General features: G+C 43.7%; 1 pseudogene; it reads right to left on the bottom strand.

The window, feature by feature from the left end:
• Positions 1-633: 633 nt before the first annotated feature.
• LOC130221597 (NACHT, LRR and PYD domains-containing protein 12-like) lies at positions 634-27,840 on the bottom strand (annotated as a pseudogene).

Genomic DNA, 27,840 nt, shown 5'->3' with positions numbered 1-27,840 from the left:
ATAATAGTAATAATAAAGCATTTTATTTAAAGGAGCCTTTCTTGACAGTTGACACTGTCACTGTACTTCAATCCTAAAACAATCAATAGAATAAAACACAACATTTAAAGACAATACAATACAATTTAAAAACAATGTGGAGTTGAGTTTGAGAGAGTCGGCTATTCTAAACATACACGCAAGCAGAGTTTAAATTACAGAGATCAAGAGTTCCAGAGCTGACCAGATGTATAACTTGTTTATATTACACTGTGATGATAGATGATGAACATGTGACATAATGATCATACATTCAACATCAGCTCAAGCTCATCTGATTATTGATGCTCAAATCAAAGCAGTTTACAGTATAAGAATGACCTGTTCTGAGTGAATGTGTGTGTGTGAAAGCTTATTACCAACCCAGGCTCATTCTGAGAACGTAGTCCTGGGGACGTTTCTGGAGACCGCGAAATACGTCCCGGGAGGTACGTATTTGTGCAGTTTTTGTTTTGGCGAATCCGCGAGAGGCCGCTGTGCGCACTTTTTCCCGCGCCGTTCTCGCATAAACCCGCTAGAGGCCGCTGTCGAACGACCTTCCGCCTGTTTGCCTGGATGACAGAATGATTGACTGTGCGACCGGCCAATCGGCTGACCCACCCTCCTCCGTCCCTAAACCCAACCAACGACGATTCACAAAAGCCGTCCAGAAAAAGAAAAGTCCTCGTCTGATTTTTACCACGTTTTCGGATTTTGACCACATTCTCACCCTGTGATGAACTTGTTCGCTTCATTTTTTGGATTTTGTTTTTGTTTTCTTACCTGATTTCTGGAACTGCTCTTCCCCAGACTCGAACCCGGTCGTCGTCAGCCCCTCTCTGCACCTCGAGTCCGCCAGAGTACACGAAGAGCTAACCGGACAAACTGGTTGCAGCGGGAGGCAAGCGCCAAAGGGAACGGCATCACACCGCCCCGCAGCGTTCACTTAAAAAAATGAAATGCAGCCGTACGTACCCCCGGCTACGTATTTCGCGGTCTCCAGAAACGTCCACGGGACTACGTTCTCAGAATGAGCCTGGGTTGCTTATTACTCATTACACACACAGCTAAATTATTAGAGTCAAGTTTACTCCACTCAGTGTATTTGTTATCACTGTAAGTTAAAGTAACTCAGCAGCAGAGTTAAAGTTAATGAGATGATAAGGGATCGGTGCATTGTGGAAAGGGCAGTGGTCGAAGGTTGGGACCATGACAACCCGATTGTCAGGCACAGAAACTGGCTCTTGGGACATGGAATGTCACCTTACTGGGAGAAAAGGAGCCTGAGCTTGTGCCGGAGGTTGAATGGTACCTACTAGAGCTAGTTGGGCTCACCTCCATGCACAGCTTGGGCTCTAAAACTCAGCTTCTTGAGAAGGGCTGGACTTTATTCTATTCTGTAGTTGCCCACAGTGAGAGGCGGTGGGCTGGTGGCTTGCTTATAGCTCCCCAACTTAGCTGACATGTGTTGGCGTTTTCCCCGGTGAACATCCTGTGCCTTTGAGTCAGGGATAGGTCTTTCACTGTTGTTTGTGTTGCCAAACACCAGTGTAAAGTACCTGGCCTTCTAGGAGTCCTTGATAGTGGTGCTGGAAGGTGCTCAGACTGAGGACTCTACTGGGGTAATTCAACATACTGATGATGGTGATACCTGGAGAGGTGGGATTGGGAGGTGGTAATTCCGAGTGGTGTGCTGTTGTTGGACTTCTATGCTCATCACAGTCCATACCAAACACCATGTTTGAGCATAAGGGTGTCTATCAGTGCACATAGCACCAGGACATCTTAGGGCGGAGGTTGATGATTGACTTTGTGGTTGTATCATCTGATTTCCGATCATATGTCTTAGACACTTGGGTGAGAAGAGAGAAAGAGAAAGGCAGAACTGTCAACTGATCACCACTTGGTGGTTAGTTGGATCCACTGACAAAGAGTATCATCTAGCTGAACCACACATCAAAGGGAACTCTAACCTCCAGAAGAGCTTTGACCAGGTCCTGGGGGTAGCTGGAGCCATTGAGACAGTGTGGTCCATGTTCTTTGGCTCCAATGTGGATACATCTGTAAGAAGATGTGGCTGTAAAGCCTGTGGTGCCTGTCCTGGTGGCAATCCTGGAACCCAACGGTGGACAATGAAAGTAAGGGATGCTGTCAAGCTGAAAAAGGACTCCCGAGGCAGCTGATGGGTACCGACAGGCCAAGTGTGCTGCAACTCGGGTGGTTTGTAAAAGCAGTAACTTGGGCCTAGGAGGAATTGAAGAAGACCACGAAGGACCTCGACTGAGGATATAGCTGGACAGTGGAAGGATTACTTTGGGGATCTCCTCAATCCCACGGACATGTCTTCCATTGAGGAAGCAGAGACTGGGGATGCAGGGGTTGACTCACTCATCACCCAAGCTGATGTCACTGAGGTAGTGCTCAGCAGTAGCAAAGCAGTGGGGGTGGATGAGATTCACTCTGTTTATCTCAAGTCTCTTGTGGGGCTGTCTTGGCTGACATTTCTCTACATTATCACATGGAGATCCAGGACAGTACCCCTGGACTAGGCAACTGGGGTGATTGTTCCCATTTTTAAGAAGGGGGACCTGAGCATGTGATCCAACGGTAGGGGATCACACTCCTCAGCCTCAGTGGGAAAAGTCTATGCCAGAGTACTGGAGAGGAGGATCTGGCTGATGGTTGAACCTCAGATCGAGGAGGAATAATAGAAATTTTGTCCATGCTGTGGTACTCTGGACCAGCTCTATACCTTCACTAGGGTGCTGGAGGGTTCATGGGAGTAAGCCCAACCAGTCCACATGTGTTTCTTGAACTTGGAGAAGGCATTCGACTGTCTCCCCTGTGGCATTCTGTGGGTGGTGCTCAGAGTATAGAGGCACTCTGTTGAGGGCTGTCCAGTCCCAGTATGAACAGCTCGGGAGTTTGGTTCACATTGCTGGCTATAAGTAAGGCTTGTTTTCAGTACATGTTGGTCTCCAGCAAGGCTGCCCTTTGTCACCAGTGCTGTTCATAATTTTTGAGGCCTAATTTTTTGCAGATGATGATGCTGTTCTGTTGGCTACATCGAACATGGACCTTCAGCATGCACTGGGGTGGTTTGATACAGAGTGTGACGTGGCTGGAATAAGAATCAGCACCTCTAAGTCCAAGGTCATGGTGCTCGACCACAAAAAGATGGCTTGCCATCTCCAGGTTGGAGAAAAGTCCTTACCCCAGATGAAGGTGTTCAAGTATCTTGGGGTTTTGTTCATGAGTGAGGGAAGGACATGGATCATGAGATTGATAGCCCAAATGTTTCTTTTCTGTGATTAAATTAAGCAGGAGGATTAATGTTATAAAGAGAAGAAACTCTAGAGCATCTCACTGCTACTGACTGATCCAGCAGAGGATTGTGGGTAAATCTCTCCTCAGTCTCTTAGCACAGTTTCACTGATGTTCCAGGATCAACCCAGAACCCAGGATAGAGCGGCTCAGTGAATGTGGTCTGGACTGAGTGGATGAGGCTCATTGTGTCTCTATAGATGTTGTAGAAGATCAGAGTTCCTGCACTGTGATCCACAAACACTCCTATTCTCCTGCTGAGCTCATCTACTGGGAGAACTGTCTCTTTGTCATTGTGTCTGAATGAGAAACTGGAAGGAGAGCAGAACAAACTCCAGGACTGAGCATTATATCCGAAAGCACACTCATCACTGTCTTCCTTCCTCCTGATGCTCTTATATGACACTGATATAAACACACCATAATCTCCACTCCAGTCAATCTCCCAGTAGCAGCGTCCACACACACTCTCTCTACACAACACCTGATGACAATAATCAAATCTGTCTGGATGATCAGGATACGGCTGATCCTTCCACACACTCTTCACCTCTCTGTTCTCCTCAGACAGAATGAGACGAGTGTGTGCTGTGTTTGGATCCAGTGTGAGGAAACAGGCATCTGAACACAAGAAGAGACACATTTATAAAGCTGTGTGTGTGTGTGTGTGTGTGTGTGTGTGTGTGTGTGTGTGTGCCAATGCATGTAGTATGTCTGTATTTTTGTGCTGACATACATTTGTGTAGTCCTGCTGTAATCCTCTTCTCTCCTCCATGATCCACACTGTAAACACACACAGATTCATTTAGTCAGTAAACAAACACTAAATCACAATTTATTTCCAGTAGAACTATATAACTCAAACATTACTCAATGCATATTAATTAAATGAATGTATTTTTGCATTAAGTGTGTTAATCTTGTTCTACTTGCTGAAATTGTCAAAAACAAAAACACCCATATGCTCCTCCATATACTTGAGTTTGTCCAGTGTGTAGTTTGGATCCTCCAGTTGTTCAGAGAGCAGCTTGACTCCTGAATCTCCTGGATGATTGTAGCTCAGATCCAGCTCTCTCAGGTGTGAGGGGTTTGAAGTCAGAGCTGAAGACAGAAAACCACAGCCTTCCTCTGTCACCATACAGCCAGACAACCTACAAACACACACACACAGTCCACATTACATTAGTCTGGCAGACAGACATCACTAACTCACATTCATCTGTGCAGACCCAGCTACCAAAATTCATGTGGCTCAAATCCGGCCCACACCAGACACAATTAAGCCATAGCAATATCACATATCAGCCAGATTCCAACCAAATGAACCAGAACTAACCCTATTGTGGGCCACAGTTTGCTTTTATTCTGGCCCAGATCTGGCCTATTACTTCTAATAATGGATTAAACCTTGGTAACCATCAGTGAATTATATTATTTCATCAGAAGTTGTGCCTTCATTTTGTTTCAACTTTTCAAGCAAAGTTCTTAAAAGTTACAGCAGCCAAAAAGAAAAATTATATCAAGAGGTTCAGGGCTATGAGCCCAACTAAATCAAAGACTTTTCTCCATGATCATAGCTTACTGTGCCAAATATTCGCCAAAAGTGGCCCACATATGTCTTAAGATAACTGGGCCACATTTGCCCTATCTTCTCTGGGCCACTATAGGCTAACGGCTGCATTAGCCAGAGTTTACTGTGCCGAATATTTGCCAAAAGTGGCCCACATATGCCTTAAGATAACTGGGTCAAATTTGCACCTACACGTGTGGGCACTTTAGGTTTAGACCCAGATTACCCTTAAATGACTATGCCACTATTTTGCCAACTGTGGCCCACATTTGTCCTCCGTCGTTTGGGCCAAATTGATCATTTTCCACATGGGCCACAATAGGCTCACAATCAGTTACATTATCCCATAAGTGCCAAATCTATGCCTTAAATGGCCCATATATGAATGTGAATCTTTGGCCCCCCTTTGCCATTGTACAGGTGGGTAACTTCAGGCTCACATTCATTTTGTCTGGGCCAAAGGAAGACCACCAGTGCCGCATAACTGCCTTAAGTGGGCCACATTCGCATGCTATCTGGGGAAGCTGTTATTTTCTCTAGTTTCAATAACAAAAGGAAAAGTAAGCACCAGTAAAATAGAAATGTACTTATAACTTGGTTAACTAATAAATATCTACTGCTGCATTGTCTCTAGAAATCTCACAGTGTTGTTAAAAGATTCCTTTCAAGATTCAAAAGATTCAGCTGACTCCTTCCCTTTCTCTGATCATATGCTACTTTCATTCAGTGTTAATCTCTCACTTTCCAAATGTAATCCTTCACGCACAATATCATTCCGAAAAATTAAGGACATCAACTTGGACACTTTATCTTCTGATATCAACAGCTTTCCCAGTACTGATGGTCTCTATACACTCGATAAACTGCTCTCACTACAACAATAACCTTCAAAACCTTCTAAATAATCATGTTCCACTAAAAACCAGGACTGTTTCATTTACTGCACCTTGGTTCACTCCTGCTCTTAGACAATTAAAATCAAAAGGACGTCAGCTTGAAAGACTCTACAGGAAAACCAATCTCACTGTACACAGGGACATGTATGCAAATCACATTCATCACTATAAAGACTGTATTTCAGCAGCTAAATCCACATACTATTCCAGTTTAATCAGTTCCAATGAAGGTAGTTCTAAAGCCCTCTTTTCTCTCTTTACTAACATAACAAAATCCTCTATCTCACTTCCTCCAAACCTATATACCATGTATTTCTGTAACAACTTAGCTTCATTTTTCTCTTCAAATATTGAACATCTATCAGCAAATTCTGTCCACTTCTGTTTTGAATCCATCTGTCCAGGTCATATTCACCCCCTCTCATTCATTTTCAGAATTTGTTCTACCCTCAGTAACTGAAATATGTAGTCTTATTCTTAAATCCAAACCATCTACCTGCAGGCTAGACCCCCTACCTACTACTCTTATAAAGGCCATACTCCCTTCCCTGTCTCCTCTCATCACTGACATAATTCACTCCTCTCTCACCACTGGTATTGTTCCTTCCTCTCTCAAAGTTGCTGCTGTTACTCCAATTTTACCTGGTTTAGATCCCGACATCCTCAGCAACTTTCGTCCTATTTCTAATCTTTCATTCATCTCCAAAATTCTTGAAAAAACTGTCGCTGCTCAACTTCACACCCATCTTTCCTGTAATAACTTATATGAGCGATTCCAGTCTGGTTTTCGCCCACTACATAGCACAGAAACAGCTTTACTCAAAATCACTAATGACCTCCTCCTAGCAGCAGACTCTGGTTCACTATCCATTCTTCTTCTGCTTGATCTAAGTGCGGCTTTTGACACAATCTCACATAACATTCTTCTGGACAGGCTCACTTCAATTGGCATTGGGAACATACCTCTCAGCTGGTTTCATTCATACCTCACAGGTCGCACTCAGTTCATTTAATTAAAGTCTTTCACCTCGTCATCAGTCCCTGTCACTACTGGTGTGCCCCAGGATTCAGTTTTGGGTCCGCTGCTATTTATCATCTATCTTCTTCCACTTGGTTATATTTTCCGTAAACACCAAATTCATTTTCATTGCTACGCAGATGACACCCAGCTCTACCTATCAACCAAACCCAACCACAAACTCCCACCTTCATCCCTTACTAACTGCTTTGCAGACATCAAATCCTGGTTCACCATAAACTTCCTGAAATTAAATGACAATAAAACTGAACTTCTACTTATAGGTACACGATCCACATTAAACAAATCACATAGCTTTTCCATTCCCACAGATGATTCTGTCATCACCCCCTCCCTTCAGGTTAAGAGTCTGGGGGTCATCTTCAACAGCACCCTTTCATTCACTGCACATGTTAATAATGTCACCCGATCCGCTTATTTCCACCTTCGAAATATAAATCGTTTACGTCCTTCCCTCACACCTCATTCAGCTGCCATTCTCCTCACTTTTAAAGCCATCCACAATCTCGCTCCTCCATACCTTGCTAATCTTGTTCATATCGCCACACCTTCTCCAACACTCAGGTCTTCTTCTTCCATTCACCTCACTGTTCCCTCTGTCCGCCTTGTCACCATGGGGAACAGAGCCTTCAGCCACTCTGCTCCTCAGCTTTGGAATTCACTTCCTCCTGATCTCCGTAATTTAGACTCTCTTTCACAATTTAAATCCAAACTCAAAACACATCTGCTTAGACCAGCTTATTCTCTTTAACTCGACTGCATTTTTAAAAAAAGTTGGTATTGTACTTTATTGATTTTATTGTGTTTTTATTTGAACTGATTGTTCTAGCTGTTCTGTACAGTGACCTTGAGTGTCATGAAAGGCGCCTTTAAATAAAATGCATTATTATTATTATTATTATTTTGGGAAACGTTTACTTCTAAAGAAATAAAAATTGACTTAAACATTAGATATCTTATATCGTGTTTTTAATCGCAAAGGTAAGGCATTTGATCACAAACAGACATTTGTCTGTCAGAGTTCAAACCCAGGGTGTGGTGGCAAAGGTCTAACCACTACACCAAGGAGTGCACTGCAGAATTATGTAACAGGAAATCATTTTTATGCAATAGCTTGGTTGTACCAGCAGGTCAGTGTGCTTCATCTAGCTAGAGTAATTTATCTTTTCTAACAAAGAATTTGTGACCATTGGTAGTTTTGCTTTCCATCCATTTCCTCAATTCTTCAGCATACCTTTAATTTAGAGTTACTTTACATGATTTTAAATTGTGAAGTAATAAATGCAGACTTCTGGAAAGGGGAGGCATGTGACATAATAACCATTTTATATTCCCAGATGTGCTAAATGGGATTCAGATCTGGGGAACGGGAGGGCCAGTCCATAGCATCAATGTCCTTCATCTTGCAGAAACTGCTGACACACTCCAGCCACATGAGGTCTAGCATTTTCTTGCATTAGGAGGAACCCAGGTCCAACCGCACCAGCATATGGTCTCACAAGTTGTCTGAGGATCTCATCTCAGTACCTAATGGCACTCAGGCTACCTCTGGTGAGCACATGGAGAGCTGAGCGGCCCTTCAAAGAAATGGCACCTCACACTACCCACTTCCAAACCGGTCATGCTAGAGGATGTTGCAGCCAGCAGAATGTTCTCCATGGCAACTCCAGACTGTCACATCTGTGTCATGGATTGGTCAGGCTCTCACGACCCCCACTCACGAAGATCACCATCACCTGACTTCTAATGAGCACACAGCTGCATCACATTCACGAGCACCAGATAAAAGCACAGCACTCCAGTCGCTCATTGTCCGGGCTCGTCTCGACGAAAGCGGACAACTGAGCGACCACTCAGCGTAGTCATCCTCAGCTAAAACAAACGATTTACTTACCTGTTCTCTTTGTATTCCTCCTAGTCTTCCTGGTCCTCCCGAATCGTCCTGTCTTCCAGTCCTTCCAAGTCTGTGTCATCCTCTGTCAGCTGTATCTGGTGTGTGCTGTCCATCCTCGTGTATTCCTGTTACCCAGCCACGGAGGAAAAGACCCCAACATCATTCCTGATCCTCCTGGCTATCCTTCATGTGCTCCTTGTTGTCATTTAATAAACACCCTAACGTTTCCTTACCTCTGTCTCCTGTCCGCTTCATAACAGAAGCCCGGACCTATAACGACGACAACATGAGCACCCCCGATCACCTTCAAGAGCTGGTGGACCAGTTGAAGCGGATTCTACAGCCACCAGCTCCACTTTCCAACGCACCACCAGCACCGAGCACTTCCGCCTCCACAGTTTCTTCTTCGGCCCTTCCTTCCAGTCCCATGGCCCGACCAGCGCCCTACTCAGGCGGAGCGGGGGAGTGCAATGGTTTTCTGTTACAATGTTCCCTCATATTCGAAATGCAACCTTCTCTATATCCCACAGATAAGTCGAAGATCGCCTACATCGTATCTCTACTCTCTGGACCTGCACTTAAATGGGCTGAGACGATCTGGAACCAAGCCGGGCCGGTCATGAATTCCATCACTACCTTCACGGAGTATTTCAAAGAGGTGTTTGGACGTTCTGATGGGGAAGTAGCCGCTGGAGAGCAGCTGTATCATCTAAAGCAAGGTACTCTATCTACACAGGAATATGCTCTCCGGTTTCGCACTCTAGCAGCTGCAAGTGGATGGAATGAGAGATCGTTGTTGACCACGTACCGGCTCGGCTTGGAACCCACTCTCCGAATCCAACTGGCCACATTAGATGATACAATGGGTCTGGAGAGATTCATCCAACATTCTCTCCGATGTTCCGATCGTCTCCGTTCCTATCAACAGGACACCATCACCCCCCTCGTCTGCACTCCTCCAATCGCCTGAGTCAACAGCCTCTCCAGAACCAGAACCCATGATAATAGAGTCTGGAAGACTGACATCAGCGGAACGACAGAGGAGGCTGACCCGGGGTCTGTGTCTATACTGCGGTGTCAGTGGACACACCCGTATGGAGTGTCCCCTTCGTCCCATTCGGACTTCAGTGAGTGTATTCAGTACGAATATTGAACAATGTAAACCACTTACTACCACCGTACAAATAACTACTGCCTCTATTTCTCTCCTTGTCACAGCCCTCATCGACTCCGGGTCAGCAGGGAACTTCATCTCCCAATCCCTCTGTCGTCAACTCCACCTCCGTACTGAGGCGTCCTCGCATATATACCAGATACAACCGATAACCCAGTGCACTCGATCTTCGACCCGTATCCATCGACAATGCGAAGACATCCTTCTTCAAGTGGGGTTGTTACATCAAGAGAGGATTCAATTTCTGGTTCTGGAGGGTGCAAATATGGACATCATTCTAGGGCGCCCGTGGCTGGTGAAGCACGATCCCATCATCTCTTGGGGCACAGGAGAGATAAAGAAATGGGATCTGGATGTACACCTGCCTGTTTTCCAAATCTCCCTCTTCAAGGTCGGAACCCCATTTCTTTGTTTGCAACATCGGTCGAGAGCCCTCCTGAGAAGCAGTCTATCCACATTCCTAAGGAGTACAGCTCCTTTCATGATGTCTTCTGCCCCAAGAGAGCTTCCAGCTACCGCCGCATCGGCCATGGGACTGCGCGATCGACCTAGTTCCAGATGCCCAGTTGCCAAGAGGTAGGATCTACCCGCTCTCGCTTCCAGAGAATCAGGCAATGGAAGATTACATAAGGGAGGCTCTGAGTCAGGGGTACATACGTCACTCAAAATCACCAGCCGCCTCAAGCTTCTTCTTTGTGGCCAAGAAGGACGGAGGGCTGCGTCCATGCATCGACTACAGGGTCCTAAATAACGGTACAGTAAAATACCGATATCCCCTTCCTCTGGTACCAGCCGCTTTGGAACAGCTCCGAGAAGCTAAAGTCTTCACTAAATTGGACCTCCGCAGCGCGTATAATCTGATAAGAATACGTGAGGGGGACCAATGGAAGACAGCATTCGTGACCCCTACTGGCCACTATGAATATGAGGTCATGCCTTACGGTCTGGTCAACGCCCCCTCCGTATTCCAAAACTTCATTCATGAAGTCCTCCGGGAGTTTCTTCACCACTGTGTAATAGTGTACATAGATGACATCCTCATTTACTCCCGGAGTGAGGCCGAACATCGCCAACACGTTGCGGAGGTCCTACACACATTGAGAGAACATCACCTCTACCTCAAAGCGGAGAAATGCTCATTCCACCAGAAGTCGATTCATTTCTTGGGATACATCATTGACCAAACCGGTATACGTATGGATGGGAAGAAAATTGAGGCTGTTCTATCCTGGTCAGAACCCACTTCCATTAAGGAGCTCCAGAGGTTTCTTGGGTTTGCTAACTTTTATAGACGGTTTATCAAGGACTACAGCAGGATTACATCACCTCTCACTAATCTCCTCAAGGGTAAACCCAAAGGACTGGAGTGGACCAAAGAAGCAGCCGCAGCCTTCCGCCTTCTTAAGAAGGAGTTCACAAGGGCCCCACTCCTGACTCATCCTGACCCAAATCTTCCTTTCGTGGTGGAAGTGGACGCATCCACCACCGGCGTCGGGGCAGTATTATCTCAACATCATGATACACCGCCCCGACTGCATCCCTGTGCCTATTTCTCTCGGAAGTTGAGCCCGGCGGAGCAGAATTACAGCATAGGAGACAGGGAGCTTCTAGCAATCAAGCTAGCCTTGGAGGAGTGGCGTCACTGGTTGGAGGGAGCCAAACATCCGTTCCAGGTGATCACAGATCACAAAAACCTCCAATACATCAAAGAGGCCAAGAGACTATGTCCACGTCAAGCCAGATGGTCACTTTTCTTCTCACGTTTTGATTTCTCCATTTCCTATCGTCCAGGACCCAAGAATCTAAGAGCAGACGCTCTCTCTCGTTTACATGAGCATCACGATCATGAAGAACTCCCAACGAAGATTCTTCCCGAACACATCTCCATTTGTCCGATCACCTGGAACGCTCCTCCAGTCGTTGCCACTCCGGAAGCCCCTGCTCCGCCGGGATGCCCTCCTCATCGGCAGTTCATACCACCTGAACACCGGGTAGATCTGATCCACTCCTTACATACCTCGCTAGGCACTGGACATCCAGGGATCAACAATACTCTCTCGCTAGTATCCCAACGATTCTGGTGGCCAAACATGGCAAGGGATGTGAGGCAATATGTTCAGGGCTGTAAGGACTGTGCCCAATCCAAGAGCCCACGTCATCTACCCGCTGGAAAGCTCCATCCCTTGCCGATTCCGAACCGTCCCTGGTCACACCTAGGAGTGGACTTTATCACTGACCTCCCTTCGTCAGAAGGTAATACCTGTATTCTAGTCATAGTAGATAGATTCTCAAAGTTTGTCAAACTAATCCTCTGAAAGGTCTTCCCACAGCCTTTGAAACTGCGACAATATCTTTAATCAAGTCTTCAGGTCATTTGGTATTCCAGAAGATATTGTGTCGGACAGAGGTCCACAGTTCATCTCACGTCTATGGAAAGCCTTCTTCAAGCTCCTAGGTGTGGCCGTCAGCCTCTCTTCTGGATATCATCCCCAAACCAACGGGCAGACAGAGAGGAAGATTCAGGAGGTGGGACGGTTCCTGAGGACCTTCTGCAGTGGTCACCAGAACTCCTGGAGCCAGTATTTGGGCTGGGCAGAATATGCCCAAAATTCACTGCGGCAACCCTCCACCGGACTCACGCCATTCCAGTGCGTCCTGGGCTTCCAACCACCGCTCTTTCCCTGGGATGGCGAACCATCTGATGTCCCCGCAGTGGATCACTGGTTCCGGGAGAGCGAGAGAGTCTGGGACGAGGCTCATCAACATCTGCAGAGGGCAGTCCGTCGAAGCAAGGTAACCGCCGATAGGAGAAGGTCTGAAGAACCCAGATACACACCCGGACAAAAGGTGTGGCTATCCACCCGGGACATACGCATGCGACTGCCCTCTCGCAAGTTAAGTCCCCGATTTGTTGGTCCCTTCACCATCGTGGAACAGGTTAACCCCGTCACCTACAAACTACAATTACCCTCTCACTACCGTATTCACCCTACATTCCACGTATCACTCCTGAAACCCTATCACGATCCTGTTCTTCCCTCCACAGAGCCTGACCACGAAGAGGAACCCCCTCCTCCACTGCTCCTAGAAGAAGGAGCCGTCTACGCAGTGAAGGAGATCTTGCGTTCCCGACGTCGTGGTGGCCAGTTGGAGTACCTGGTGGACTGGGAAGGGTACGGCCCCCGAAGAAAGGACATGGGTTCCCAGAGCTGATATTCTCGATCCTAGTCTCATGGTGGAGTTTCATGAGAGCCACCCTGAGTTCCCAGCGCCTAGAGGCAGAGGGAGACCACCACGGCGTCGGAGGTGTCGGCCCTCAGGAGCGGGCCCTGGGGAGGGGGGTACTGTCATGGATTGGTCAGGCTCTCACGACCCCCACTCACGAAGATCACCATCACCTGACTTCTAATGAGCACACAGCTGCATCACATTCACGAGCACCAGATAAAAGCACAGCACTCCAGTCGCTCATTGTCCGGGCTCGTCTCGACGAAAGCGGACAACTGAGCGACCACTCAGCGTAGTCATCCTCAGCTAAAACAAACGATTTACTTACCTGTTCTCTTTGTATTCCTCCTAGTCTTCCTGGTCCTCCCGAATCGTCCTGTCTTCCAGTCCTTCCAAGTCTGTGTCATCCTCTGTCAGCTGTATCTGGTGTGTGCTGTCCATCCTCGTGTATTCCTGTTACCCAGCCACGGAGGAAAAGACCCCAACATCATTCCTGATCCTCCTGGCTATCCTTCATGTGCTCCTTGTTGTCATTTAATAAACACCCTAACGTTTCCTTACCTCTGTCTCCTGTCCGCTTCATAACAATCTGTCACTTGCTCAGTGTAAACCTGCTTTCATGCTGAAAGCCAAACGTCCTACAACCTGTGGACGTTGGGCCCTCATACACCCTCTTGGAGTCTGTTTCTGACCATTTGAGAAGACATTTGTGGCCTGCTGGAGGTCATTTCTCCGATGTAATTTTAAAATATTTATCTTTTGCAACACTTTATTTTGATTGTTGTTTTTTCATAATTGCTGTGCTCCGTAAATATAATTTATATTATGTAAAAATGTGGTAGCATTTATTTTACCTTAGTATCGACATCTGACAGTTTGGCCTCTTCAGTCCTTTAGAGAGAAGCTTCACTCCTGAATCCTGCAGGTCATTGTTACTCAGGTCCAGCTCTCTCAGGACACAGTTTGAGGATTGTAGAGCTGAAGACAAACTCTCACAGCACTGAACGGTGAGATTACACATGGCCAATCTGAGAAAGAAGAACACAAATCCAATTTACACTGTAATTTTTATTAATCAACACAATGAAAAATAACAAGTAATTCAAACTCAGACCTCAGTGTCTCCAGATTACAGTACTTCATTCCTTTAGAAAGAAGCTCCACTCCTGAATCCAGCAGGTGATTGTTACTCAGGTCCAGCTCTCTCAGGACACAGTTTGGGGATTGTAGAGCTGAAGACAAACTCTCACCGGACTCAGCAGTGAGTTTACATGTGCTCAGCCTGAAAAAGAACAAGACAGATTAAGTTAACAGTGTGATTTCATAAAAATCAGTCAATCAATCAGGTATTTGAACTCAGACCTCAGTGTCTCAATCTGGCAGTCTGGACTCTTCAGTCCATCAGAGAGAAGCTTCAAAACAAACAATATTTATGTGCTCATCTGACAGTTTATGCAGAGTACTACTGACCCTGTTGAATGTTCATGTGTCCAGTCTGCAGAGTGCTAAAAGAAACACTAAAACTAGTGTAATTGATGAGATAATTACTGCTAAAGACCTTCAGTTAACCAGCAGAATCACTGAGGGAATGACAAACAAAAGCATACAAATAGACAAGAAACTGCTTTCTGTTTTAGGTGAAAACAACTGTAAATAAATTAAGTCATTAATTATTTCAAGATTATCACTAAGTACAGCAAAAACATTTACAATCCTATTCACTTTAGCAGCATTTTCTGAAATCCTGCAACATGGGACCATCCTCCTGTGGGCCGTAATGAGCCTTAAGGGATCGGTGCATAGTGGAACGGGCAGTGGTCGAAGGTTAGGACCATGACCACCCAATCGTCGGGCACAGAAACTTGCTCTTGGGACATGGAATGTCACCTCACTGGGAAGGAAAGGAAACCGAGCTTGTGCGAGAGGTGGAACGGTCCCAACTAGAGATAGTTGGGCTCACCTCCACTTACAGCTGGGGTTCTGGAAGTTAACTTCTTGAGAAGGCTGGACTTTCTTCTACTCTGAAGTTGCCCACAGTGAGGCTTGCTTATAGCTCCCAAACTTAGCCAACCACGCAACTGTTGGAGTTATCCCCGGTGAACGAGAAGGTTGCCTCTCTGTGCCTTAGGGTCAGGGATAGGTCTCTCACTGTGGTTTTTGCCTACGGGCCAAAGACCAGTGCAGAGTATCCAGCCTTCTTGGAGTCCTTGGAAGAGGTGCTGAAAGGTGCTCAGACTGAGGACTCTATTGTTCTACTGGGGGACTTCAACACCCACGTGGGTAATGACAGTGATACCTGGAGAGGTGTGATTGGGAGGAACAGCCTGCCTGATCTGAAACTGGGTGGTGTTCTGTTATTGGACTTCTGTGCTAATCAAAGTTTGTCCATAACGAACACCATGTATGAGCATAAGGGTGTCCATCAGTGCACATGTCACCAGGACACCCTAGGGCAGAGGTTGACGATTGACCTTGTGGTTGTTTCATCTGATCTCCGACTGTATATCTTGGACACTCGAATAAAGAGAGGCAGAGCTGTCAACAGATCACCACCTGGTGGTGAGTTGGATCTGCTGACGGGGGAAAGCTGGACAGACCTGACAGGCCCAAACATATTGTGTCCTCTGAGAACATCTGGCTAAACCTCAAGTCAGAGCGATGACCTCTGGATCTTTGACCAAATCCCAAGGGAGGCTGGAGACATTGAGACTGAGTGGTCTATGTTCTCTGACTCCATTGTTGAAGCGGCCGTGGTAAACTGTGGCCGCAAGGTCTGTGGTGCCTGTCGAGGCAGCAATCCATGAACCTGGTGGTGGATACCAAAAGTAAGAGATGTCATCAAGCTAAAGAAGGAGTCCTACAAGGTTTGGTTGGCTTGTAAGACTCCTGAGGCAGCTGGTACTGACAGGCCAAGTGTGTTGTGGAAGCAAAAACTCGGGCCTGGGAAGAGTTCGGGGAGACCATGGAGGAAGACTACCAGTCAGCCCCAAAGAGATTCTGGCAAACTGTCTGGATCCTCAGGAGGGGAAAGCAGTTCCACATCCACACTGTTTACAGAGGAAGTGGGGAGCTGTTGACCTCAACTGGGGATGTTGTCGGACGGTGGAAGGAATACTTTCAGAATCTTCTCAACCCCACTGACATGTCTTCCATTGAGAAAGCAGAGACTGGAGATGCAGGGGTGAATTCACCCCTCACCCATGCCAAAGTCACTGAGGTAGTTTGCAAGCTTCACAGTGGCAAAACAGCAGGGGTGGATGAGATACACATTGTTTATCTCAAGTCTCTTTCCCAGGGTGGCAGGGCGCACCCTTAAAAATATTGTGAGGAGCTCTGTCACCTGAGAGGAACTTGGATTAGAGCCGCTGCTCCTCCACATCAGTCAACTGAGGTGGCTCAGGCATCTGTTTTGGATACTTTCCTGGACATCTACCTAGGGAGGTGTTCCAGGCATGTCCTACTGATATGTTTAAATGATAAACGTGTATTGCTCTTTCTGTATGCCAAGTTGTTTCCTCAAAATCTTTAGGCCTATTCAAGAGGGCACGGAGACCTTCTGTGGAAAAGGACTCTAGATAAATTGAAAACAACTGTTTCCTGAGTTATTTGCCATTTTAATAAAAGAAATAGTATTATGAATATGTTAAAGCAAGGCAGTAATTTGCTAAACTGATCTGAGACTTAAGTGAAGGCTAAAGTGTGTCTTCTGTGATAAATGAATGAATACTCACAGAGCTCTTCTGCAGTTTTTCACAGCTGATATCAGTCTCTGTCTTCCCTCAGGTGTTGTGATATATTTCTTCAGTTAAAACTCATCCAGCGGCTCCTCTGACATCTGAAGCATGTAGGAGATTGTTGAGCAGTGAGCAGGAGAGAGATACTCCTCTGAGTGTTTGTCTGATTTCACAAACTCATGAATCTCTCTGGACAGAGTCTGATCTTTCACCTCCAGCAGACAGAGGAACAGATTGATGGATCTGTCAGTGGAGAGACGGCCATCATCTTCTTCATTCCAGGATGCATTAATGTCATTTCCCTTAATCTTGTCTTTAATGTACTGTGTGGTTTCTCTGATGCTCTCTGAGCTCTCCTCTGTGTGTTTCAGTAGATCCTGGAAGAGTCTCTGATTGGACTCCAGTGAGACGCCCAGCAGGAACCGCAGGAACAGATCCAGATGACCATTACTACTCTCGACAGCTTTAACTACAGCTGATGTTAACAGTTCATACAGAGAGTTCTCAGACCTAGGCTGTTGATTTTTCTCATTTATATATTCATTAACATTCATCCAGTCATCTTCATAATAGGAATGTTCTTTGTCAATAATCAACCTCAGCGGTTCTGTGTTCTTTGTTAAATGGCAGTAAAATACATAGAAAGCAGCTAGATACTCCTGAAAGCTGAGATGGATGAAGCTGTAGACTTTCCTCTGATGAATCACAGATTCCTCCTTGAAGATCTCAGTGCAGATCCCAGAATACACTGAGGCGTCAGTGACGTCTATGCCGCTCTCAATCAGGTCCTCCTCATAGAACATCACATTGCCCTTCATCAGCTGTCTGAAAGCCACTTCAGCAAGTTTGAGGATCACTCCTCTGCTGGACTGCAGGAGTTTCTCTGGATCTCTCTCTTCATACTTCTGCTTCCTCATGTTGATCTGAATCAGCAGGAAGTGGATGTACATCTCAGTCAGAGTTTGAGGGATTTCTGCACTCACATCTTCTTCCAGGAGCTTCTGAAGCACAGTGGAGGAGATCCAGCAGAAGACGGGTATGTGGCACATGATCTGGAGGCTTCTTGCTCTTCTGATGTGGGAGATGATTCTGCTGGCTTGATGCTCGTCGCTGATTCTCTTCCTGAAATATTCCTCCTTCTGAGGCTCAGTGAATCCCTGAATTTCTGTCAGACGGTTGATGTATCTGGAGGGGATCTGATGGGCTGCTGCTGGTCTGGAGGTGATCCAAATGAGAGCAGAGGGAAGCAGATCTCCTTTCAGGAGGCTCCACATCAACACAGCCACTGATGAAGATTCAGTCACAGCACAAACTTTCTCCTCATCTGAAAAGTTGAGTGTGATTCTGCTTTCATCCAGACCATCAAAGATGAACACAACTCTACACTGCTCATAAATCTTGGGCTCCAGATCTTCAAGTTCAGGATGAAAGTCCAGCAGAAGTCTGTGAAGACTGTACTGATGATCTCTGATCAAGTTCAGCTCTCGAAATGGAAGCACAAACATGAAATCTACATCCTGATTGTCTTTTCCCTCGGCCCAGTCCAGAATGAACTTCTGCACAGAGACGGTTTTCCCGATTCCAGCGATGCCTTTAGTGAGAACAGTCTTGATCTGGGCTTTCTTCTTCTTGATCTTCTCCTCATGTCCTGCTCCAGCTGTGGCTTTAAAGATGTCATTGCAGTAGACTGGAGTGTGTTGTGAGGGTTCTGTTCTGGCTCTTGTCTCCATCTGTAAAACCTCATGTTCTTCATTCACTCCTTCACTCTCTTCTTCTATGATGTAGAGCTGTGTGTAGATCCTGTTCAGGAGGGTTTGAGTCTCTCGATGGTTGATTCCCTCAAATAATCTCTCATACCTGTTCTTCATGCTGGTTTTGTGCTGCTCTTTGACTCTCTGGAGTTCATCATGTTCTGGTTGGAGTGAATCCTGCTGCAGGTCTCCAGTCTGATCTTCTCTATACATACTGCACAAACAAAAAGGTCACACTTTATTATGATGGTTTGTTTGTTGAATTCAGTTACATTGCATCTACATGCCAACTAATTCTCATTATATTATAAGTAGACTGTTAGGTTGGGGTTAGGGTTCGTGTAAGTTGACATGTACTTGTTTCTTGTGCTTGTTTGCACAAGTTTCTTATAGTCAGTTAAATGTTGAAGTAGCAGTATCAACATATATTTAGCTGACAGTCTACTAATATTCTTCTTACTGCCATCTCTGTGCTTGACTTCTGTTTTGGATTGCTCTTCTTGCTTGGTTGCGCTAACCTTTTTTGTTAATTGACCCTTCTGCCTCTTATAATGATTGTGATTGTGGATCACCCTGACACCCTCACACAGAAGAACAACCCATCCATACCCTGTAGAAGCACATGGTGTGATCCTTACAGACAATAACAGGCTAGACAGACACAGCCTCAAACTATACTTCACATGCTGGAGGAGACAGCGATGCCTCCTCCTGTCTGTGATACACTGACTTTTTTAGTGTAACCCCGAACTTGTGTGGCTACCCAAAACTACAGGTCTGTACAGGTATAAGGACCCAAGCTAGACCACAGCCTAGGCTTTAGAGGACATCATCATCCAAGTTCCAACTATCATGGACTTTTTAATTTGTGTGCCCTGTATGTGTCTGATCTTTTGACTATTAGCAATTGCTCAGCTGCATCTACAAAACGGACAATGATGTGCGGAAAGGGGGATATGTAGCATCTGAGACTGATCAGACACAACTATCTTGTAAGACATGTCTGACATCTATGCATTGCACATTTTGTTTACTGAATGATTGTTTACAGTATACTTTAAAAGTTTCTTCATCAGCATCCAATTATGATGCCTATGCAAATCACTAGGCCTGAGGACAAAGAGTCATTAAAAAGCTCAACTCAATCCTCAACCAACAACAATGGAACACTGTTTCAAATGTATGAGACATGCAAGTATCAAACCTAGTCTTCTTAACAGATACATCAAGTATCATCTAAACCTTTTAACTATAGCTTTTAGACCTTGGGCGCCGCCATCTTGGAATATCCCTGCATCTGACGTCATGGGGTTGGTTCCATTTTCTCAGCTGAACAGATAGAGTGGAAGTAAAGAACTGACCATGGAAACTGCAAAGCCTAATTTAATAAAATGTGTGAAGAGAACATTCTCCACTGTCTGCACACTGCTGCATCTGTTGGTGAGTTTGTAAACAGATGTCAACTCATTCTACTGACCCTAACAGTCTACTGTATCAACACTGTACTAATGATCAAATGAGAACTAGCTGAAGTTCAGTTGTAGAGTGACCTGTGTTTTGTTCCCTGTAATAAAATGTCTTCAGTGGACTGAGAGAATAAAGTCTAATAATGTCTGATCTCTTCTAGAAAACACATGATCATATAAATGCTGCAGTATAGTCATGTGTGTGTACAGATGATCTACCTGAGGACAGGCTGGGTGTCTTCACTACCGAAGTTTATTGGTGGACCCATAGATGCATCACTCTTCAGAGACACACAGCTGGGCTCTGCTTCTGCTCTCTGCTTCTCAGGTGAGCTAAAACAGAAGAGATTAAAGTTCAGCACTGAACACACTGGACTCAACACACCTAATAATCATCATTTAAAAAACACTTTAAACAGCATTTTATAATCATGTCCTTTATGTTTAAACAAAAACTCCCTGTTATTATGTGTATGTGTGTGTCCAGGGCTGGCACAAACTCAGATGCCGCTGTGTCACAAGGGGGAGCAATGGGAATGGAGCCAGGTCGGTTGCAAGTGATAACAAGCATCGCCTGTTCGCTCACCGGCCTTAAGTCTCACGGAGGAGCGGAAGCATAAAAGGAGGAGTGACAACAGAGGAAGATGAGAGAGGACCAGGCCTGGACACTTTATGTTTGTTCCTCCTCCTTCTTCCCGATGACCAGGGAGTCAACATTTTTACAGTTCGATAACTGCTAAAGTCACCATTTATTGTGTCTTGTCTCTGTGTTCCCTGGCCCTTTCCCACCCTGCCACCTTTGAGTCTTGGATTCATCTGCTTGTCTGACATTGGTTCAGCGAAAGCAACCCTTTCCAGACTGTGCCTGCTGTGCCCTCCTGCTCAGTTGCACAGCCTGTTGCCAACTGTGGCTGCTATCCGTACCATCCAGGTCTCTTCTGCACTACCCACATCATCACCTTGTTGGACTGGTATTGTTTCTCACCTCTTTCTCCCCATCTGCCAATAAAACCCTCTGTTTTTGGGCCTTTTTTTCAGAATGTGACAGTATCTAATGATGTCCATGTCTCACGCAAAACAAAGGTGGTCAATGAATATTTTTTTATCATTATTGTAGCTTAGCACTGCAGGGTACTCTCCGTTAAGACCAGAGAACACCGGAAGATCCCAAAAGGTGGGACCATGTACAGCCATGCCTGACCTTGAATGCAAATTTAAGTCCTTTCTTTGATGAAGAAGGATAAAGACATGGATGTACGCATCTTTCAGGTCAGTTGTGACCAGATCAATCCTGAGGTTGAACACATGTAAGGATGTGCTTGCGCATAAAATTTGAAACAGCATCCTTTGAAGGAAGCAATTGAAAATTTGTGGATATACATTTGGTTGTGATCCACCACAACATTTTGGGTTCAGTGAAGTGTGGATTGTAGCACTCTTCATTTTGCTTCGAGGGACGGCACGAATGCATACTTTGCTTGTGAATTCGTTTTTTTTCTGCTTGTACAGTGTCTCACTGACACCGAAAGTTCAGTAGAACTCAATAACCCCTATGTCAGTGCTGTGGAGGAACAGGGGCATACTCTATAGCTTTATATCTATCTCACTCACTGAGCACCAGAACACATTGCTGAACATGTCATCATTGCTTATAATCTCCATCTATACAAACTACAGCACATTGCATGGACATATTGGATTCAGTGAGTTTGGATGCCCATGTTGGTTTGCAGAGCCATAAAAAAGTCAATCAATGGTGTACATCTTCTGTTGTTGTCACTGTAATGCATTATAAGACAATAAACAAATACGATTTTAAAACATTTCCTTTCCAAATAAATATGGCTCAATATCTAATATTAGTTTATGCGGGGGAAATGTGTTTGTCTCACTGAACTTGTTTATTCAAAACAAACAACCAGCTGGATGTACATTATCCCTAAAAGAAATCAATAATATCCATTCATCAATATTGGCCAGTAACACTGTAACTCAGCAACAGTCCACATTTTCAATCTCTTTCTAATCGAACACACCTGCTAAGCAGCAAATTAGAAGAGACTCCACATCCCGATGTTATTGGATCAGATGAGGGAGACATCCAAATACTTTTGGTGTGCCTTCAGCAACAGGCATGGGAAACACTAATTGAGCAGACCCTTTTGTCCAAAGCGACTTAAAAATAAGGCATTCAGCAATTCAACATGACGTGCTATTTATATAAGAGAACTGTTAGTGCAGTGCCAGTGGCTCTTCTGTAAGCAAGCATCAATAGTTTGAACTTGATCTGAGCTTCAATTGGTAACCAGTGCAGAAAGATAAAGATGGGCTCATTGACTAGCTGCAGCATTCTGGATCATCTGTAGAGGTTTAAGGTGCTGTATGGGAGTCCAGCTAGAAGCACATTGCAGTAGTCCAGTCTTGAATTGGTGCAGCATGATCTGTTAGGAAGGGTCTAATTTTTCTAATGTTGAAAAGTGGAAACCTGCATGATCAAGATGTGTTAGCAATGTGCTCTTTGAAGGACAGCTGATCATCCAGGATCACCACAAAATTCCTTACTACATTACACAGACAGTAGAATAGTTTTAGCCAGATTAAGCAGTAGGTGATAAGTCTTTCATCCAACTTTTTCCACTAACTCTAAATAACAGTCTAATAACTGATCACATAAGAGTTAGTGTAAGGTCTAATAATAATATGATCATATAAATGCTGCAGTATAGTCATGTTTATAGAGACGGTTTACCTTAAAGCTGGTCGTGTGTCTTTACTTCTGAAGTTTATTGGTGGACCCATAGATGCATCACTCTTCATAGACACACAGCTGGGTTCAGCTTCTGCTCTCTGCTGATGAACTAATCTAAAACAGAGGAGATTCAGAGTTCAGCACCGAACACACTGGACTCAACACAGCAGATATTATTCAGCATTTAACATCACTTTCACCAGCGCTTTATACTCATTTCCTTTATTATTAACAAAAGTTGTCTGAATGTGTTAAATGACTCCATCCACAATCCTATTTTGTTTACTTTTTAAAGTCTGATTAATCAAAAATAAATGGCTTAATTGGTTATGAAATTAATTGAATATTATTTGCAGATGTACGAGATGTTCTACCTGGGAAGGTGTCTTTGTGTGTCTTCACTACTGAAGTTTATTGGTGGACCCATAGATGCATCACTCTTCAGAGACACACAGCTGGGCTCTGCTTCTGCTCTCTGCTTCTCAGGTGAGCTAAAACAGAAGAGATTAAAGTTCAGCACTGCACACACTGGACTCAACACACCTAATAATCATCATTTAAAAAACACTTTAAACAGTGCTTACAGGCACCCCTACAACCCATCTATAGCAAACACGATCATTTTAATATATGTGACAAATCAGACCTTGTTGGATAAAATTGCACTCAAAAAGTATTTTTAAAAATACTGAAATGTTCTATTTTTATTCTGCAAAATAACCACACATGCAACCATGCTACAGACGCAATTGAAGGTTCTTTATTACACAATTTAATATAAATAGCTTTTATATAAGACCAAAGTGTCTATTGGAAAATGTTGGTTCTGTCCCGACCATATGTGCTTGGTTATTTACTATATCAATGTGATGTGTATACTGAGTTTGGTCTTTTAAAAACACTTTTGTAATGCCTTTAACCACTGAGCATTGTTCTTATGAGGTTTTTCAACAAGAGGAAAACTCAAATTACTTACAAACACTTCAGATGTAGTGTGTGTTAGTAAATGCAGGACTATTGATGAACTCCAGCATAACACTGTATGATAACGCTTCAGATGACTGTTCTAGAGCCTACAGCTGATCAATCTGTCAGATTCTGGAGTGCATTACAGCTCTTAACAAAATGATCTTAAATAAAAGACATTTATAGATAAAGTTATATAAAAAAATTCACTCAATGAGAAAATGGAGGCCTCATGAATGGAGTGCTCACAGCAGGCCATATCATCTGATCATTGTAAGAAATATCCACAAACGACAATTGACTGTGTAAAGCCACATAAAACTAAAGCAGAAATACAACACATACAGCTGAAGTCAGAATTATTCACCCCTCTTTGAATTTTATTTTCTTCTTCAAATATTTCCCAAATGATGTTTCTCAGAGTCAGGAAATGTTCACAGTATGTCTGATAATATTTGTTCTTCTGGAGAAAGTCTTATAGCTTAAAGGGGCTAATAATATTGACACTCTAATAGTGTTTAAACAATTAAAAACTGCTTTTATTCTAGCTGAAATAAAACAAATATTTGTTTCTGATAGTCTACAGAATAAACCATCATTATACAGTGAAGCTGCGCTCACACTGGGCTTTTCCTCCCCATGGACTTCCATTCATTCTCACGCGAATGCATCAGAGCGGAAACGCAGGGTCATGCGTCAAGTTTCGCAGGTCACTGCAGTGCAAAGTTCAAGCTTGGTTAACTCTGACCTGCGAAATCGCATCATTTGACTGCGTGAGACCAATCGAGGATCAAAATGTAAATTTAAACCATGGAGCAATCGCTCGCTTTATAAAATGTCTAGTCATCTTGTTTAATCCCACCCCATTTCACAGCGCCGTACGACTGAATTTCACACACACAAAGCCCAGTGTGACCGCAGCTTAACTTGCTTAATTACCCTAACCTGCCTAGTTAACCTAATTACCCTAGATAAGCCTTTAAATGTCACTTTAAGCTGAATACTAGTGTCTTGAAGAATATCTAGTCTAATATTATTTACTGTCATCATGACAAAGAGAAAATAAATCAGTTATTAGAGATGAGTTATTAACACTGTTATGATTAGAGATGTGCTGGAGAAATCTGCTCTCTGTTAAACTGAAATTTGGGAATAAAATAAACATGGGGGCGAATAATTCAGGGGGGTTAGTAATTTGGGGGGGCTAATAATTCTGATCTTAACTGTATGCCGAGTTCAGTGGCTAATCAGCTGAGATGACGTGACTCAAGTGGCCACGCCCTTAATTATGCAGAATTTTAAGGCTTAAAATAAATTAAACGGATGTTATAATAAAACACACCACCTCACAGTTGGACAATAGGAGGATAATATTAGCTATATGCACCAAAATCGTTTTCTGTACCAGGCTGTAAACACTGCTGTAAAGTTGGGCATTTTAACATTGGAGTCAATGGACATGTGCTGGGTATTGGAGCAGCCCCCAGTGGCCAGATGAGAAACTGCAGTTTTAGTTACTTCCGTATTAGTTTCACAAGGGAGAGCAAAAGGATACTGCTTGGTCATGGCAAAGTGAAGTGAAACTAAAGAAGCCGGTGCATAGGAGTGGATCCGGAGAAGATCAAATAAATGAAGCAGCTCATTATATATATATATATATATATATATATATGTATGTATATATAATGGGGTCCTATGTCCTAAATACCCAGAATGCATTGCACTGTAACAGCACATTCACATTTTCGATACCTTAACTACATGCTACAATCGAAATTTGTATGAGTTCAGTCGTACGAAATTGTACGATTTTAAAAAGGTGGCGTGGCACCTAACCCCACCCCTAAACCCAAATGTCATTGGTGGATGAGCAAATCGTACGAATTAGGTCGAACGAATTCGTACGAATTAGCCACTAAATTAAAAAGTTACGAATTGCCGTGAGATTGTGTTGTCCATACACACTCATTCACACACTCATACACTACGGACAATTTAGTTGATCAGTTCCCCTATAGCACATGTGTTTGGACTGTGGGGGAAACCGGAACACCCGGAGGAAACCCACACCAACACAGGGAGAACATGCAAACTCCACACAGGAACACACACTGACTCAGCCGAGGCTCGAACCAGCTACCTTTTTGCTGTGAGGCGACAGCACTACCTACTCCGCCACTGCGTCGCCGACACTATTACAAACGGTAAAAAAAAAAAGCCTATTCAAAACCAGAGCAAGAATAATTTCTGTAAGAAAATAACAACACAAATATGTTAAATGTAAACACATTGACGTGGTGGAGAAAGATTAGATTGGTGGAACAAAGAGACGAGCCAGAATGGTTAGCTATTGAGGACGCTTCTTGCAATATGACCTCATTACCAGCCCTGCTTAACAATCCTATTAAAACAGATACAGAAATATAAAAGGTAATGTAGTTATTGCCAATTCAATTAAAATATGGAGACAAATCAAGGCACACTTGAAAATTCCAGATTTGTATTTGGACTCTCCAATGTGTAATAATCATGCATTCCCTCCTGGACTAAATGATCCTTTTTTCTACAAATGAAAGATAAGGGCATCTTCATTATTCAAGATCTTTACAAAAAGGGACATTTAGCTCCTTTGAACAGCTAAGACTAAATTATAACCTAACTTCCTCAAACTTATTTCGTTTTCTGCAAGTTGGGGATTTTAGAAAACATATTAAAGAGTTTGAGACAGAGGCTGGATCCTACATTAGATACAATCGTTAACACACACCCTGCAATTACTGGCAATGTGTCTACCTTTTACAGGTTACTGCTGGGGAAGGTGGACAGCAGTACAGATAAAATAAGACATGACTGGGAAGAGGAAACGGGTATTAACATTTGTAATGACAGATGGGATGAATGCTTGAGAAATGTACATTCATGTTCTGTAAACGCAAGACATCATCTGATCCAATATAAAGTCATTCATAGACTCCAATATTATAAATCAAAACTCTATAAAATATTGCCAACAATCTCTTCAAGTTGTAATAAGTGCAATGTGTCAACAGGAGCTTTGTTTCATTCTTTATGGTCGTGCAGTAAACTGAAACCATTCTGGAAAAATATATTTCAATTTCTTTCTGAAGTGTATTGGACGAATCTGGAACCTGATCCTAGTATTGGAGCAGCTAGTATTTTAGGAGCAGAGGGCAGTTCTTGCAGTAGAAACCAAACTCAAGCAATTCTGTTCTGTATGTGTATTGCAAAAAAACTCATTTTACAAATGTGGAAACCGGATGCTGTCCCCACCTTTAAAATAAGGACTAGAGAAACTTGGAAACACTTAGAAGAACTGAGATTCACACTACATGACAAACTGTGCATTTTTAAGAAGATTTGGGAACCATTCATATTATTTTTGCAGATAGACTGAACTGATAGAGTTTTACAAGATTATTGGATGTTCATTTATTTATCTTATTTCATTATTTATTCTATTATTATCTTATAATTGTTTTTAATCTCTCTCTTGGTTTCATTGTCCATGTACACCTTGTTTCAATTAATTTTTTGTCCCAGCCAGATCCATATAAGATTGTAAATGTTATTCATGCATGCCTTATATTTAATTTTTTATGAACCTTCCACAAATATTTTGATCAATGTTGAATGGGTGGGGTGGGTGGTAGGGTTTTGAGTTCTGTTTTGTAGTAAGTTAAATTCACAGTAAGTAAGAGAATTTTGATACATGATATATCTCCTTGAAAGGATTTTGGCAGTACTGTATGTAATGTATGAAGGTTTTTTCAATGAAAATGAAAATAAAGAGTTTTAAAAAATTAAATAATAATAATAACGACACAAATATCTTATGTAATGTGTAAGCCTTTAGTACCTGTATCCTGTAATTAAATCCTGATCTCCAGAAGCTTGTGTATCCTCCATGACGCATATGAAAAGCTTGATCTCCAGATGGAAAACAATCATACATACCTGTTTAAATAAAGCCTACACATTTCGTCTTCATAAAAGTGTTTAAAATGAATTCT

Source organism: Danio aesculapii, chromosome 3 (genome assembly GCF_903798145.1).
Source record: "Danio aesculapii chromosome 3, fDanAes4.1, whole genome shotgun sequence".
Lineage (NCBI taxonomy): Eukaryota > Metazoa > Chordata > Actinopteri > Cypriniformes > Danionidae > Danio > Danio aesculapii.
Note: the sequence above shows the minus strand (reverse complement) of the source record. Positions and strands in the feature narration are given on the sequence as shown.